Here is a 17856-nt window from a genome sequence, read left to right as displayed (position 1 = left end):
GTCATTGTAATTCTGAGGACAGGATATGGGTGCAAACTTAGAGGTGATTTTAGACTATTCCTTTCTTCTGCTCTAGTGAAGAATTTGGCACTCATTCGTTTAGGACATGCATTCTCAACAGGGGCAATATTGCTCCTAAGGGGCTAAGATTGACTGGAGAGGGAATTAGATATTAGCCACTGGTTTGTGGCTCTTCAAAGCTCAACTTTACCCAACAATATATACAGTATATCTATGAACTCAAATTTCTTGGAGAAGACAAGGAGACAATTAAGAAATACATGTCTAAAAAGGCTACTTAGAGTAAGACATAATGAAAACAGTTTAAGAAACACTAATTAGGGGAAAAACATAGAAAATGGAGCCTTTTCAGTTTAAAATGCTGAACAATGTTTTTCCACTTTCTTAGACATGTATAAATTCCTTTATTGATGACTAATGTGGGAGAATTAGATTTACAGATGGCCTCTGCTTCTGAATGGAGATTTGCCTCTGTTTTCTGGCTTCTTTAGAGGTCCTAGATTCAGAGAAGGATCTTTCACACACTAGATATTACCTGCTTTTTCCAGGCTGCTTAAGTGTTATATAGAATTTGGGCTAGAAGGAACTGCTTCCAAGTTTCATCTCCCACAGACACATTATCCTAACCTGTTAGCAATATTCAAGGTCTAGGGGTATTTTTATGACTTAGCACTGGATAAATGTGGCAAAGTCTGGGATTTGTTGAAGAGAATGTATTCCACACAAATAGAAATGCAGAATGAATTCTCAGAGTGTAGCAAGGCAAAGTAAGCCAACATGAGAGTTTCCATGCATGAATACTACATTCCAATAATAGCTGGATACATTCTTCCTTCCCACTTTGCATGGTTATAGGCATAGCTAGAATTAACCAGCCACATTGTTCTCTAGTAGGAATTGTTGGCCAGCTGAAGGCTGGTGCCTCACTGGGCACTGCAGGTAGCAAGCTTGGCATGGAGGGCACATCTTACTTCTCCCCTGGGCCTGATGCATCCGTGGCACTTCCTTGCTTGGAACACTGGCTGCCACATGACACATGCCAGCTCCATGGCCTGGCGGTCCTTGCCTGAATTAGTGTCCACCACAGCCAGCGTTGGTAACCTCTCCAGCAGATGAGGAACTGTGGTGAGGTTGGAGAAAGGATTGTGCAAAGATACCACAACCAGTTTACATGAATAATCCTTGGTTTTTGTATCTTCTAGGGATGCAAGACTGTTTCAATATTTGAAAATTAATCAGTGTAATCCATTATATAAACAGGCTAAAGGAAAAAAAAATGTCATAGGATCATATCAATTATCCAGAAAAAGCATTTGACATAATTCAGCACCCATTCATGAAAAACTCTTAGAAAAATAGGGATAAAGGCAACTTTCCTAACTTAATAAAGATGATCTGCAAAAACCCACCTCTGCCATTACACTTAAAGGTGGTAGATTGAATACTTTCCTCCTACAATTGGAAACAGGCGAGGATGCCAACTCTTACTTCTCTTATTCAATATGATGCTGAAGGATAAGGCAGAAAAACAAAATTAAGGGCTTGTAGATTAGAAAAGAAGTAATAAACTGTTCCTATTTGTAGATGATATGATTGTTTACATAGAAAATCCTAAAGAATCTATAAGCAAAACTCCTAGAACTAATAAATGATTTCAGCAAGATTACAAAATGTAAGATAAGCATGTAAAAATCAGTTGTATTTCTATATACTAGCAAACAGCACATGGACAGCAAAATACAATACTATTTATAAGTGCTCAAACTAGATAAAATACTTAAATGGAAACCTAACAAAACATGTTCAAGACTTGTATGTTGAAAAGTGTAAAATGGTAATGAAAGAAATTAAAGACAATCTAAATGAATGGAGAAACATACTGTGTTTATGAATTGTAGAAACACAGAGTAAAGATGTCAGTTCTCCCCAAATTGATATACAGGTTTAGCTCAATCCCTTACCACATCCCAGCAAGATAGTCATTGTAAATATAAGCAAAATTATTCTAAAATATATATGAAAAGCCAAAAAAAAACCCCTCTAGAATACTAAAACAATTTTGAAAAATGAGAATAAGTGGTGAAGGGCCAGGTACGGTGGTCATGCCTGTAATCCCCGCACTTTGGGAGGCTGAGGCAGGCGGATCATGAGGTCAGAAGTTTGAGATCAGCTGGCCAACATATAGTGAAACCCCATCTCTACTAAAAATATTTAAAATTAGCTGGGCATGGTGGCAGGTGCCGGTAATCTTAACTACTTGGGAGGCTGAGGCAGGAGAATCATTTGAACCCTGGAGGCGGAGGTTGAAGTGAGCCAAGATTGTGCCACTGCACTCCAGCCTGGGCAACAGAGCGAGACTCTGTCTTAAAAAAATAAAAAAGAATAAGTGGTGAAGAATCAATCTACCTGATTTAAAGATTTATATTATAGTTACAGTAATCCAGACTGTGTGGTATTGATGGCATGATAAACACATACATCAGCAGAACATAATAAGAGAACCCATAAATAGACTCAAACAAATATGCCTGACAGATTTTTGATGAAAGTGCAGAAGCAATTTCCGGGAGGAAGGCTAGCCTTTTCAATAAATAGTGCTTGAGCAATTGGGCACCCATAACCCCCCCCCACCCATAAAAAAGAACCTTGATCTAAATCTCATATCTCACACAAAAACTAACTCAAAATGGCTACTGGCCTTAAATAAGACATAAAATTATAAAACTTTTATAAAACACAGAAGCAAATCTTCAGGATCTAGGGCTAGGCAAAGAAAGATTCTTATGTTCTATCTTTTGCTATTTTTTTTTTTTTTTTTTGGTAGAGACAGGGTGTCACTGTGTTATCTAGGCTGGTTTCAAACTCCTGGGCTCAAGTGAGTGCTGGGATTACAAGCGTGAGCCACTGAGCCTATTTTTCTAATTCAGTCTTTTTAAAATTTTTTTCTGTAGCAATTTTTAGGGATCTCACTATACATTGAGGAAATTAGCTTTTTATGATATAAGTTACAATTATGTTATTTCCATTTCATCAGTAATTGTTTGACTTTTTGTGGGGTTATTTTCTCTGATACAGAAATTTAAAATTTTCCTTAAATCTTTTTATGGCTTCTGAATTTTGTGTCATAACAGTCTTTTTTTCCTCTAAAGTTATTTGTAAAATCTCCCCACCTTTCTTTTAATACTTTTTCTTTTGTTTTTGTTTTTTTTAAGAAGGAATCTCGCTCTGTTCCCCAGGCTGGAGTGCAGTGGCAAGATCTTGTCTCACCGCAAGCTCCGCCTCCAGGATTCACGCCATTCTCCTGCCTCAGCCTCCCGAGTAGCTGGGACTGCAGGTGCCCCCCACCACGCCCGGCTAATTTGTATTTTTAGTAGAGACAGGGTTTCACCGTGTTAGCCAGGATGGTCTCGACCTCGTGACCTCATGATCTTCCAGCCTCGGCCTCCCAAAGTGCTGGGATTACAGTCTTTTAATACTTTCATGATTTTTGCTTTTCATCAGGGATGCAGGCTCTCTCCATCCTTTTCTATTAGCTTCCTTACAATGTAGGCTTCAGTCTTTTTACTCACAAGATAGTGTGCGCCTCTAGACATCAAGTCCACGTTCTAAAACAGAGGTGGGAAAAGGGCAAAGGCATGAAACAGTCAGGATAGTAAGTTTGATTTTTTGAAAAAGGCATCCAGAAAGTTTCAATTCAAGCTCAACTTCTGCTTACACTTACTGGCCACAACTGGATTATGTGGCCACTCTTAGCTTCAAGAGAGTCTGGTGATGTAAATAATTCTAGCTGGATACATTGGTTACCCACCGCCCTGCCCCAAGAAACTGGGGTTCTGTTAGGAAAAGAAGGTAATAGTTATATTGGGCAAATAGCTAGCAGTGTCTTCCTCCAGCTTCCTTGCATGATACACAGGTGCATTTTCTGGGTCCCTTGCTTCTCTCCAAATGTGTATATTTGCATTACTTAACTGACTTCTAGCATCTACTGTTAGCAACAAGTAGCATCTACTGTCAGCAACAAGTAGTCTGATGTTAGTCTGATTCAAGTTCCCTTATAAAGACTTTTTCTCTTAGAAACCTTTAAAGTTTTCTTTTTATTTTTTAAAATACTGTAAAGTTTCCTATCCCCAGGGTGGAATCTTTTCCGGCATTTTGTTGAGATCTTACGAACCCCTTCCAATCTGTAGATTCTTACTGCTCCTCAACCTAGGGAAAGTTTATTCCTCCTTTCTTTGATTGTTTTCTCCCCTCCCTTGTCTCTGTTCCCTCCTTCTAAAACTTTTATTGAACATATACTGGATCTGGTAGATTTCTCCTCTTTGTCTCCTAACTTTCCTATCCCAGTTTCCATTTCATTGTCTTATTGCTCTACATTATGAGTGGTTTGCTTCGTTGTAGATTACAGACCACCACCCTCATCTTTAGGCACTTTTGTTTTATTGTTGATATGGCTGTTTTATTTTGAAAATTGTTACTTTTAAAGTTTCCAAGTATTCTTTCTTGTTCTTTGAATGCTTCTCTTTTTTTGTAGTTAGCCTGTTCTAGGTTTCTGAATGCATTATCTTCTTAAAACTCTCTGTGGATACTAATTATACTTTTAAAAAATGCCATTTCTGTTCTCTGAATTACAACTGATGTCTTTATTCATCCAATCCTTTTACGGAATCAGCTTTTCTTCAACATGAGATGATCTTTGGTCCTAAGGTTCCTTTGCTTTTTGTACAACAAGGCTGTTCACCCAACAAACCTCTCCCATAAATAGGGGAGCAGACTGTGTGCTCTGATTAAGTAGGCAGGGCATGGGGCTCTCTATAGGGTGCAAGGGCATGGAGCAGCCAGGAGAACCCTAGAGGGACAAAATAAGGAGGGCTAGAGTCTGGGAGTATTGCCCATATTTTACTCCTAGGTGGAGCTGCCTTTTTGGTTCCCTAAGAATCTAATCAGGGTGATGGCTACTGTTACCAAAAGATTTGTTTCAATACTCAGACTCAATCCTATACCTGGATCCTTCCCAGGCAGAAAACATATTTTCTTCAGAGACCAAATGTCAGGCTTTTTCTGGGGACAAAAGTTGTCAGCAGATGTAAGGTGCTGTTAGGAAGGGGAGAGGCCTCACTGCCTCCGCTGCTTAGAAAGCAGCTTAAAAATAATAAATAGCCTGACGATCTCTAAAAGATTCTCAACAGAATGTGAGGGCCCAGTAAAATGAGTGATGCTCATAATTGGAACCATCATGAGTCACTGTTTACAGTCTACACCATGTTGAGAATTTTCTGTTTAAGAAGGTAGAGTAGTGTGTATTTTCTTTTAGAAAGTTTTGTGATCCCAATTAAGGAAATGTAACTTTAAATGGATGAGCTTTATTTACTTGGGAAATGTACAAAAATAATGTCAGATAAATGAAGCATTAATCTGACTGCAGATGTGTGTGTGTGTGTGTGTGTGTGTGTGTGTGTGTGTGTGTGTGGACATGAAAGAATTATAGTAAGGTCTTAACTTGGCTTAGTGTAACTTGATCAACAGTCAGGTCCATACTTCAGTTATCTATTAGGTGCACAACTCTGAGCTAAGTGCTGTGAACAATTCTTTTAAGAAATGAAGAGGTGAACAGAGGGCCCTGGCCATATGCTTTTCATAATCTGACTGCACATTCAGTATTCAGTTTTCTGTATTTTTTTTATGAACTTAACTTAAGATACTTTTTTCCCCTGAGATATTCAAGATAGTCACGCAACTTTTGAGAAATAAACTATGGAATCATCACTATTCCAATATGTGATTTAAATTACATATGCCTGTAATCAATGAAATGTTCAATACTTGTTGTTTCTTTAATACTGTTAGCCAAATAAAATGATATATCATGTAAACAGATATATAGCATAAATCACTATATTTCCTCATTGTGGGTGGGCTTTTATGTATGCACATATGTAATATATGTATGTATATATAATATATACACTGTATATTTTTTAACAGAGAAGAGGCTCAACATAGTGCCCTGATTATGTGACTTATATGACCATAAGGGTCATTTATCAAATTCGTGAGTTTATTGATCAATTTATAATTCAAGCTTTTGTACCATTTCAAGAACTGACATTTTCTCTAATACCTTTATCATCAATTTTATCTTTATTTAATTTTCCTAATCCATATTTATTAATATTACTAAAAACAGAAAATTTTATCTCTCATAAAACATGTATTTTTAAAAATTTGTAACTACTGGCTTCTAAAGCAACTAAAATCTCATTAACTTCTTTTTGTCACCAGCTTCCAAGGATGAAGTGTAGAGATCTTTTATAACTCTTACACTGTATAAGGTGTCAACAGGGACAGATGGTGCCCTGCAATTAGAATTGTCCAAATTCTGTAAGAGCTTATTTGTTATACAAATGCAGGGAGCATCCAGAGGAACCACAAGGGAGGTGGCAGGAACAAGGGCTGGAAGCAGCAGAGTCATTTCCACTGCCAGGCTGAGAGGGAGGGAGGGGCAAAGAGAAGACATTGCCAGAACCAGAAGGAAGAGAGTTCTGAGAAGAAGAGTGATGGACATAGCAGCTCAGGGCAGCCTCACAGGGAGGGAAGTGGGAGAATAAATTTCCAGGATGCCTAGAATAAGTAGCTAGAAAAATACCCAGAATTCATCCTCGTTTTCTCCGAACCCCATCAGGGCTCTCCACTAACCCAGTGGGCAGCAGGAGACCCAGGAGACTACTGGTGGGGTATACACTCGTATCAGCCTCAGGGCAGAGATCAGGTGGAGAGGGATATGGAGGGACAAACCAGATGACCAGTGCATCCACAGTCCCCTCAACCAAATGACCGGTGCATCCACAGTGCCCTCAACCAAATGACCGGTGCATTCACAGTCTCCCCAACCAGATGACGAGTGAATCCACAGTACCACGAACCAGATGACCAGTGCATCCACAGTCCCCCAACCAGATGATCAGTGAATCCACAGTACCACAAACCAGATGACCAGTGCATCCACAGTCCCCCAGCCCGGTGACCAGTGAATCCACAGTACCACAAACCAGATGATCAGTACATCCACAGTCCCCCAGCCAGATGACCAGTGAAGCCACAGTACCACAAGCCAGATGACCAGTGCATCCACAGTCCCCCAACCAGATGACCAGTGAATCCACACTCCCCTCAACCAGACGACCAGTGCATCCACACTCCCCTCAACCAGACGACCAGTGCATCCACAGTTCCCCAACCAGATGACCAGTGCATCCACAGTTCCCCAACCAGATGACCAGTGCATCCACACTCCCCTCAACCAGATGACCAGTGCATTCACAGTTTCCCAATCAGATGACCAGTGCATTCACAGTTCCCCAACCAGGTGACCAGTGTATCCATAGTCTCCCCAGCCAGATGACCGGTTCATCCACAGTCTCCCTATCCAGATGACCAGTGCATCCATAGTTCCCCAATCAGATGACCAGTGCATCCACAGTCCCCCAACCAGATGACCAGGCCCTGAACAGCTCCCTCAACCATATGACCAGTGCATCCACAGTCTCCCCAACCATACTACCAGTGCATCCACAGTGCCCCCAACCAGATGACCAGTGCATCCACAGTCTCCCCTACTAGATGACCAGTGCATCCACAGTGCCCCCAACCAGATCACCAGTACATCCACAGTCTCCCCTACTAGATGACCAGTTCATCCACAGTCTTCACAACTAGATGACCAGTGCACCCACAGTTCCCCCAGCCAAATACCCAGTACATTCACAGTCTGTGTTTGTGTGTTCACATGCATGTACGTGAGTATGCGTATCTGTGGCAAAGGGACAAGCATATCATGTATGGAAGTGTCAGAGCAGATGTCCCAAAGACTGAGCCTTAACTTGGTATAAAATTCAAAGGAGATAAACAATGACACTTTATTTGGTCTATAAGAAGGAGATCTCAGTGACTGTAAATAACTAAAGGATAAGATGTTTGTGCTGCCAAAGTGTGCTTTTAAGGATAAAGAACACAATGTAGGAATCATTGAAAGAGGCAGACAGGATCTTACAAATCTTAGAATTCTTCCATTTTTCTGGGTGATGATGAGGCCCACATGGCAAAGTGACTTCTTAGAGGCCACCCTAGATTAAGATCCAGTCCTCCTGGTTTCCCAGCCTCCCCTCTTTCCATAACACTCACCTGCCATTCTCTAAATTCTGCTGACTTCCCATTGCATGGAATTCTGTGAAATGTGGATAGTTGACCATTTAACATACACAGTCCACACACTTCTGCTCTCCTGGGCGGCCTCTGGTTTCATTCCCTGCCAACTTTGAATCAGGCATAGCTCTTTGTTATACAGCTTGTCCCCCAGGCTAATCCATTCCTTTGAGCATCACTGAGGAATGTAGGTTTTTACTGGAAATCAAGAGGGGGAGACTAATAAAAGTCTCATTAAAAACATGTACCATCTACTCCAAAGTTACCCGTAGGCTATAGACCTTTCCTTCCTTTCTCCTGACCCTTCCCTACCCGCTTCTGTGTCTCTTTCTCCCATCTCTCTCTCTCTCTCTCTCTCTCTCTTTCACACACACACACACACACAATCTCATACACAGACACACAAACACACACATGCACACACCCACCCACACAGACCCCTGCCCAAATCTACTTCCATATTTTCCAAACTGGATCATAAACCAATAGTGAGTTGTGAAATCAATTTAGTGGGTGACACTGCCATTTCTAAAAAATGAAATAAGTTTTTAAAAATGAGATTAAAATAGTGTGTGTTGGTGGGGGACTATAGTGCAAAATGTATTTCATATTGTGAGTCCTGGTGAAAGGCATTTGGAAAACGTCTTTCATCACATTGCCATCAACATGTGCAAGCCCATTATTTTGAGAACCATAATGTGGAGCTCAGCTTATTAAAAAGATCTTCTAGTTTCCAGAATTCACTCCTTTCAGGACACATGGTAGGGGCAGAAATGACAAATGATATATATATATTTTCTGTCATATCCATTAGTTGGTGAGCAGCAAGCGACATTTTTAACATGTTATTGAGTGGGATGTGGGAAGATTCCCTATCCCAAAGAGTACAGGAAGAGGTTGGGGAGCTCAACCACTCTTCATGAAGAGCGGACAGAAAATAGGGGGCCAGGGGTCTACCAGATACATGAGAGGAGCATCCCAAAGGGAGACCCCAAGTGCTATAGTTGTAATCCTCTTGAACATGGAATAGGAGTTAATTCAAGGAAGGGTTGATACCTCACCAGGTTGGAAATTCTGTGGATATCAAGGAGTATAACTCAGGGTACACAAGCTTTGCCTTCTTCTTTACATTAAAAAAAATACAAATTAACCTTCATTTCTGATCCTTTTACATCAGGAAAAGATTCTATGTGATAGCAGAAGATGACAGGTGGTGTCAAATGTGGGGGAATCCTAAGGTGCCAGTCTTAGATAAGGGAACTAAATCGTTGGCTGGGGCTCCTAAGGATGGCATTATTCATGTCACCTATATATGTTCCAAGGCTTTCTAGGGAACCAAGTTCTACTTTCATAAAGTCCAAGATTGTGAGAACATGAGTTCATGCCTGCAGACTTTCTGGACAGAACCATCTCCAAAATGCCACTCAGATGCTCTGAGAGTTTTGTGGAAGGCTATGATTGGAACAAACCCTCAGGTTCCATCTTCTGATCTTGCTTCTGGCTGAGTGTGGAATAATCTGATATTGCCTCTCCGCTGTCTCATGGGGGTGTTGACTGGTGATGACTTGACTCCAGCCTCAGAGTGAGGCACTGCTCACCTCAAGTGCACAGGCAGGGCTGATTGCTCTTGACCTTCCTACTGGCACTGGGACACCAGATGATTGGTACTGGTACTGGGCCTCACTGCTTGAGTTATAGGGCATCACAGCTGCTGTCCTACATCCTGGCTGCCCAGAAACTGGCCACCTCTCTACATTGCTGTTGCTGCTGGCTCCTGCCACTTTCCCAGGGACAACTCATCCTCACTACTGGAATCAATCCAGGATATCCATGTCTTAGCGTCTGAGCCCAGTGAACTACTGGCCTGAGAGAAACAGGAAAATCCTCCTTCCCAGTCCAAAGATTGTGCCTTATTTCTTCCATTATCCTATTTTCTTCCTAGTGGGGAAAACTCCATTTCTATGCACCAAAGTGTGGGCTTCTGCCATTGCTCCAGGAAGGTATAACAAAATAGCTCTAGATTGATATACATCACAAAGTCCGGCTTATCTTGTCTTACCCGTTGTCACCTTGGTAAAACTTTCTAGAAATTGTCATTCATTGCTCGCTGGGAAGAGAGGCAATGGTTGGAGTTGTTTACAGAATGACTTTACTAGGTACCTTCTCTCTGCGTTTCTACTTATTCCACCACATTTTTCATTTCTTCCCTTGCTTTGCAAACTATGAATATGGTTCTTCTCTATTCTGCTAGATCCATAGACCCACTGAGCTTTTTTGATACAGATTAATTCAACACATAATTTTTGGACGTTTATTGTGTCTTAGTTACTACTGCCAGACTACACAGTTTGCTCCTACAGCAGAGAGACCTCATAAACTCATCTTGCTAGTGTAACATGCGTCCAGTGGCCCATGTCTGGAAGCTGCCCAAAGAGAAACAAACATGGAGGAAGATCAGAGTATCTATGCCTGTGAGGGCTGCTGAAGATTTGTCTTAATTCCAAATGGCAGGAATAAAATCCATCTGGACAGGGTGTCTTAGGAAGCTACAATAAACCAGAAGTAGTGTTTTCATGTAGATTTTACAGGATTCCAGAGAGAAACCATAAATTAGTGTTTATTTTTTAATCCCCCTTACAAGGGTCATTTTAATTAAAGTCTTAAGTTAAAGGGAGTTGGTGAGTTTATCAGCCTAACATCTGACCTAATGTATTTTCTGTTTCTTTGCAGGGCCATGAAATTCTTCATGCTCTGGGATTTTTGTTTTCCTGAAACCTTTGACACAGAGCTTTCATTGAGAAGAGGAAATGAAGAAAGAAGCATGGTTCCAAGTACCATGAATAGCCCCACCCGAGGGGAGCAGTTTGTGTATGCAGAAAGCGCCCTGGGGTGAGTAAAGGAGCTGCCATTTAGTGGACAAGAGGCCCACTGTAAACCACGGAGGTAAAGGGAATTTCAAGGGAGGAAAAGTGAATTGACTGAAAAATGTCCCTTGCGAATGCGACCAGTGTCAAATGCAATCCTGGACCAGCACCCTGCCTGGCCTAAGCATTGTTACTCTGTCTGTCACTGAACTGAGAGTTGAAAAATCACCTGGGGGAGAAAGGTTATGAGGAATAATGAGAAAGCTTCTGGCCCAATTTGGTCCAAACTTCAAGATTTCTTAGTTTTGAGTCAGATTCAAACCTTTTGGGGCCCAGCTTTATTTTTTTTCTCTTGGCAAACCACAACATCCTATTTGTAAGAAAGGAGCTTTAAGAAAGAGTTTTTGGCCATCAAATAGCTGTTAGAAAACAACATTTTGATGAGTTAAGTGTAAATGAATCAGAAACATGTGGATTAGATTTACCTCAAGATACATGTGGGTTTGAAGGGAGAGGAGGAAAAGGCCTAGGCAGACTCACACTTGGGGTTTTGCTGATCCTTAGATGAGTGAAACATAGATTTGAGGGGGCATCAACTGCCAGCACCAAGAGGATGTGGCCGGGCCTGTGAGTATCATTGTCATTGTTGTTCTTATCATTATTGATGATGCATGTGGCCGTTTAGATACCTAGCAGGGTCTCTTTATCTTTCTTATGCTTGTTGCTCAGACCATCAGTCCCTATGAAGGGAACTGCCCAGCACAGTGAAGTGTTAATGGCAAGACTGGGCTTAGGATCGAGAACTCACACTTCCTTTGCCACTGAAAAATTCTTTGTCTCTCCAAGGCTATGAGAAGATGATGTACAAAAATATCCCTTATGGTGCTTAAAAGGGGATTTTTAAAAGATATTATGGGAGACTTTCCAACATAAAATATGCCTACCTTGTATCACTCAAGAAGCCCAGTGACTTCTCAAAGTAGTATGGAAGTAAAAGGGAATTTCAAGGGAGCAGAAGTATATTGATGGAAAGATTAAGTAATGTCCTGGCAGTTGTACTAAATGGTCTTGAACATTCCTCCCAATATCCTTTATTCACCTACCACCAAATCTTCAAACCTTCCTGCAGCTGTTCCTTTCTATCTTTCAAGGGAGAAAATGTTGTTTACTTCATCAGAGGTCAATGCCTGTACCTGTGCTCTAGACTTGGGCTGTCCAGTATGGTAGCCAGCGGCTACGTGTGACTATTGAGCACTTGAAATGTATCCAATCTGAGTGGAAATATGCTGTAAGTGTAAAATAGGATAAAGATGAATGCAAAATGTCTCATTCATAATTTATTATGTTGATTACATGCTGAAAGGGTAATATTTTCAATATTTTGTGTGGAGCATAATATGTTACTGAAATTAATTTCACTCCTTTGTTTTTACTTTTGCTAACATATTTACCAAGATATTTAAAATTACATATATGGCTTGCATTGTGCTCTAGATGCAACATTCCCTAGGGGCTCAGGAATGTTACCCTTCTAATGTTGTCATTTGTTTCCTGTATCTTCAGCCCACCATTCTTGTGTGGATCATTGTGTTAGCTTTCCACTTGGGTAAATGGCTCTCCAAACAAAAGCAAACTAAATCCTCCCTTGACCTCATCACCCTCACTAGTTTCCACCCTCTCCCATATACCGTCATTAGCCAAGCTTCCTGAAAGCACTGCCTACACAGTCTGCCTCCGCTTCCTCATTAGCCCATCTCAGTCTGTATTCTCCTCACCGGAAGCCAAAACCTGCTATTGCTAAAGTGATGCATGGTCTCTTCAGTGCAAAATCCAAAGAGTACATCTTTCCTGACCATCTCTGCAGTGTTTGACATAATTGATCACTCCCTGCTTCTTAAAACTCTCTTCTCTTGGCCTTCACCTCGGGTGCCTGGTTCCCCTGCTCTCTCTGGCCATTTCTGCTCATCCCTTTTGTTGGACTTACATCTTTCACACCACCTCTAAATGCTGGGGCACCTTAGGCTTTCACTCTGGTCTTTTTCTCACAATATGTTCTTTCCTTAGACAACCTCTTAGTTTAAATATCATTTATGCTGAAAACTCCCAATCTAAAGACACCAACTGCAGACATGGAGATACCCAGACCTCTCTTCTGAACTCCACACTCACGTCTAAGTGCCGAAATGACTCTTTATTTAGGACTGTCTTAAACATTCCAAACTTATGTCCAAAAAAGAAGTTGTAGGCTTCACCTCCAAAGTTTGTTCTTTTTCATCTCAGGAAAGGTTATCCCCATTCACTCAAGTTCTCATGTCAGAAACTGGACAGTTTATCCTTAATTCTTACACCCTCTTCTGTATATAAATATCACCAAGTATTCTCAATTATACCTCCAAAATGTGTCTCAAATCCATCAGCTTCTCTCCACACCCTAAAGAAGAGTCCATCCTTTCTTCCTGGACTACTGCTAGTGTCTCTTAACTAATCTCTTTGCTATTGCTCCCACAATCTGCTCTTCATATTGTAGCCAGAGCGACCTTTAAAAATAAGAATTGGACCATGTTACTCTACTGCTTTAAAACCCCTGATGGTTCTCCATGGACTTAGAATAAAACCCAGAGTCTTTAATGTAACCTGCAAGAGCCCGCATGTTGAAGCTGTTGGCCACGGCTACACTCTGTTGGCACTGCCCGCACTCACACACACACACACTGGCCCTCCTGGAGCCACACTGGCCCTTCACATCCTTGCATCTCTAGTATGAGTCCTACCTGAGGGACTGCACATATGATAGCCCCTTTCTTCAACCGCCTTACTCTTCCAGTATCCCTCACTCCCTTCAAGAGGGGTTCTATGATTCCTGCAGCCTAAATTAATCCTTCCCACACCCCATTAGCGTCTCCTATAGTGCTTTGTATTTTTTCTTCATAGCACTTCTCACAATTATGCAATTATATGCTATATCTACATCTCTTTCCCAATAGTTTAAAGCTTCCAACCTGGGCTGCATCTTACAAACTATGTGTGCCTGTGATGAAGTCGTGTTTCTTACAATTGATAATGTCTTAAATCAAAGAAACAAGGCATTTATCTGTGCTTATTTGTTAATATCTGTTTCTTCCACTTGGCTCTAGCCATGTGTGGGCAGGGACTATGTCTCCTTGGTTGTCCCTCATATTCCCCAAGCTTCCAGGACTATGCTACACAGGAGGTATTGTATGAACATCTGTGGAATGAATGATTGGATGAAGGAAGGAGGGAAGGCAGGATATGCACACTGTGTTGTGGTCACTGCAGCCTCCCACTCTTTCCAAATGTGTCCCCTACTATTCATGTCCATAGGCTGTGCACTCAGTACAGGCATATCTGCTCCATGTCCTCTTCTCTTGATTGATTGTCTTTCCTATTCCAACACATACACTAAGACTGAACATGATTTTCAGCTCCTCTAAGAGGACTTCTCCCAAAATAATGAACTTTGCTTAACTTTGCTTAACTTCCTGAGTTAGAACCCAATCCGATCTTGCCCAAGACGTCTTTTTTTACAGGAAATTTTATAGCCCCAAGGAGGAGACACACCTGGGTTCAAATCTCAGCTTTCTACCTGTGTGAGCTTTAGTGTAATATTCAGTTTTCTCTCCTATAAAGTGGGAATAGTAACAGAAAACCTACCTCACACGGTTGTGGAAGTATTGAACAGGATATTGACAGCAGGGTGCCCAGCTAGCATAAGAGCCTTAGCGAATGCCAGTCATGATTATTATTTGATCTATGTATTCTTAATTGTCATGTGTATTTTTAGGGCTCAAAGGAAGGGACTCTAAGTTAAAATCACTACTGAGTGTTCTATTGCTTGTTTTGGGGATATACAATCTTCATCAATTTTATTAAAGCTTCCTTTCCACCAATAATTGCTGTCTGTGGTCATTTCTGTTTGGCAGAAGCCTCCTTCACATATTGGCCAGAAAGTCTAACAGCAGTCCCACCATAAACTCCCTTTTGCTTGTTGCCCTTCCATCTTACCTACTGTCTTTCTACCTGCCACAATATAGTGGAAAGACTCATAAGACAGGTAGTGTTGGAGCCAGATCTTGAACCCAAGACCATGGTTCATGTTATTAGTCTGTTTTCACACTGCTGATAAAGACATACCTGAGACTAGGCAATTTACAAAAGAAAGAGGTTTAATTGGACTTACAGTTTCACATGGCTGGGGAGGCCTCACAATCGTGGTGGAAGGCAAGGAGGAGCAAGTCACATCTTACATGGATGGCAGCAGGCAAAGAGAACCGCAGATTTTAGAAACTCCCATTTTAAAAACCATCAGATCTCTTGAGACCCATTCACTATCACGAGAACAGCACAGGAAGGACCTGCCCCCATGATTCAATCATCTCCCACTGGGTCTCTTTCATAACATTGGGAATTATGGGAGCTACAAGATGAGATTTGGGTGGGGACACAGAGCCAAACCATATCAGTTAGTGTTATACATTGTTCACTCTCCTGCTTCCTATTCTCACTCTTTATTTTTTCCTTACTGCTAGAAAGTAGGGAGCTAGAATTTGAATTTAAGTCTCTCATAATTTTTTAGATTGGTTAGGCAAGGAAGGTCTCAAAAGAGGTGATACTTAAGCTACTATCAGAGTGACAGGAAGGAACCAGGCATGAGAAGATCAGAAGACAGAGCAGAGAGAATTGCAAGTGCAAAGTTCCTGGGGTGGGAATGAACTTGGTGTACTTGAGGAACAGAAAACAGGCAAGTAAGGTGGAGTTGACAGAGCCTGCATTGGGAGTCACTGGCTGTGGGTTTGAGAGGGGAAGTTGGCAGCTTGAGCTAGAGGATGTCAATAGAGATGCAGAAAAGTAGATTTCTTTGAAATGTACTTAGGAGATAGAATCAACAGTACTGGCAGTAGACTGGTGGTAAGAGAAGGGTAGGCTCAAGGGTGACTCTCAGCTGGGTCTGGCTTGAGCAGCTGGGTGGATGGTGATGCCATGTACTGGGATGATAAATACTTGAAGAAATAGATTTGAGCATATGTTTGTGATCTCTCTGGGATACATCAGTGATGCCAGACAAGTAACTGAATATGCTAGTCTCAAGTTCGAACACAAAGTTAGAAACTAGAGATGCATGTTTTAGAGTCATCAGTATACAGATGGCATTGAAAGCCATAGGAACGGATGAGAATGTCTAGGGAAGGAGGAGGGAGAGAAACAAGAAGAGGGCCCAGGAGAGAATACTGACATGATTGATAGGTGGGTAAGAGAAGTGGAACTGGGAAAGGAATGGCCAGAAAGGAAAAAGCAAAACAAGGAGAAGGTGGGTTTCACACTGAATCTAGGAGTAAATCATGTTACAAGAAGAAGGAATCAGTCTTGTGTCAAATGCTACTACAAAGGTGCTGGAGACGGATTAAAAAAATGTGTCTATGGAATCTGGCTTCATGGAAGGTTGTGGATGACTCTGACAAGAGAAGTGTAGGTAGAATGGAAGGGAAGTGACAGATTGCCTGCATAGCTAATATTTTTAAAGAACTTATTTTAAGGAATAGCAAAGAAATGGGAATATGGGTCAAGAGGTCCTTTTAGTAGATGGGAGACAGGAGGGGCTTCTTGTTTTCTGATGAGAATGATCTAGAAGAAGTAGAGAGATGTATGACACTGGAAAGACTAAAGATCCACATCTGTCCCTCTTCTAAAACTGGTGCTTTTAGTACTTATTTGCAGAGTCACAGTCCCTGTGGCCATCGCTTGCTTCTCCTCCATATTGAAATTAGCTTGGAGAGGGAGCATTGATTCCTTCAGATCAAATTAGAGTCTCTTTGTGTTCTCTTTGCCTAGACATTCATGTGACCTTCACAGACAAGTGTTTACTGGAGTTACCCAGAACTGAGCAAGGACAGCTTTGGTCTGATAAAAGCACACTCCCCACACTGGCTCAGAAACCTCAACCTTCCCTTTGAACACAATATAAATGCTACTGTGGACCTCAGAGGTTAATCCATTACAACAAGGCAATTAAATTTAGGGACTGTTTGGAAGATAAAAAGCAGCGAGTAATAACCAGGTCAGAAAACTCAGCCATGATGGATTTCTATAATTTCCTCTGACTTCACGGAGCTGCATCTGGTGACCTGAGGCAGGATGGTGTGACTGCCCGGTGGTGTCAGAAATGTGAGGGAGAGATTATTTTTATTAAACTAGTTACTTCTAAGGCATTGGCCTCTCTTGCTTCCCCTTTCTCTCTCAAGAAGGTCATTTGCCAGCTGGTAATACATTTAACCCTTAAGCATACAGTCAACCTCAGGTTAGCGAGGAGGATCATTTTACAAAGGCAAGCTAATGAAACTGATGTTTCTCCTGGTTAGTGTTCTCAGTTTTGTATTTGAGCTACTTCCCCCTCTCTTGTCAAGCCACTTTGGTTTAAGTGCCTAACCTCCTCTGGGGGATTTTGTATAGATTTTCCAATAATAAGATGGTTAGTTTGTCCACATCTTCGCTAGAGGCTTTACCTATGAGAAAGAAGAGAAAATTGCTTTATGTCAGACTGGAGCTGGGATGAGAACCCTCAGACCCTGATTTATTGCTCTTCAGCTTTGTTCCCTCCACCTCTGTCTCACACAGCGTGTGGTCATCCTGAGTCATTCATACCACAAATGCTTCTGGACACCCACTCTGCCTGTGACACTGCGCTAGGCACCATGGCAGAGTGTTTGACTACATGGCCCCTGCCCTCTGGGAACTGGTTCCTACTCTGTTTCAGCGG

At 41.5% G+C, this 17856-nt stretch overlaps 1 long non-coding RNA gene across 1 annotated transcript in view; it reads left to right on the top strand.

Annotated features, from left to right (window-relative positions):
- LOC144340345 (uncharacterized) overlaps window positions 1-17856 on the top strand; it is a 50484-nt gene that overhangs the window by 10753 nt on the left and 21875 nt on the right. Inside the window, exon 2 of the long non-coding RNA XR_013416362.1 lies at window positions 10951-11109. This is a non-coding gene — a long non-coding RNA (uncharacterized LOC144340345). The remainder of the gene's footprint in view (window positions 1-10950; window positions 11110-17856) is intronic.

Source organism: Macaca mulatta, chromosome 4 (assembly GCF_049350105.2).
Source record: "Macaca mulatta isolate MMU2019108-1 chromosome 4, T2T-MMU8v2.0, whole genome shotgun sequence".
NCBI lineage: Eukaryota > Metazoa > Chordata > Mammalia > Primates > Cercopithecidae > Macaca > Macaca mulatta.
This window is presented reverse-complemented; position numbering and strand designations above follow the sequence as displayed.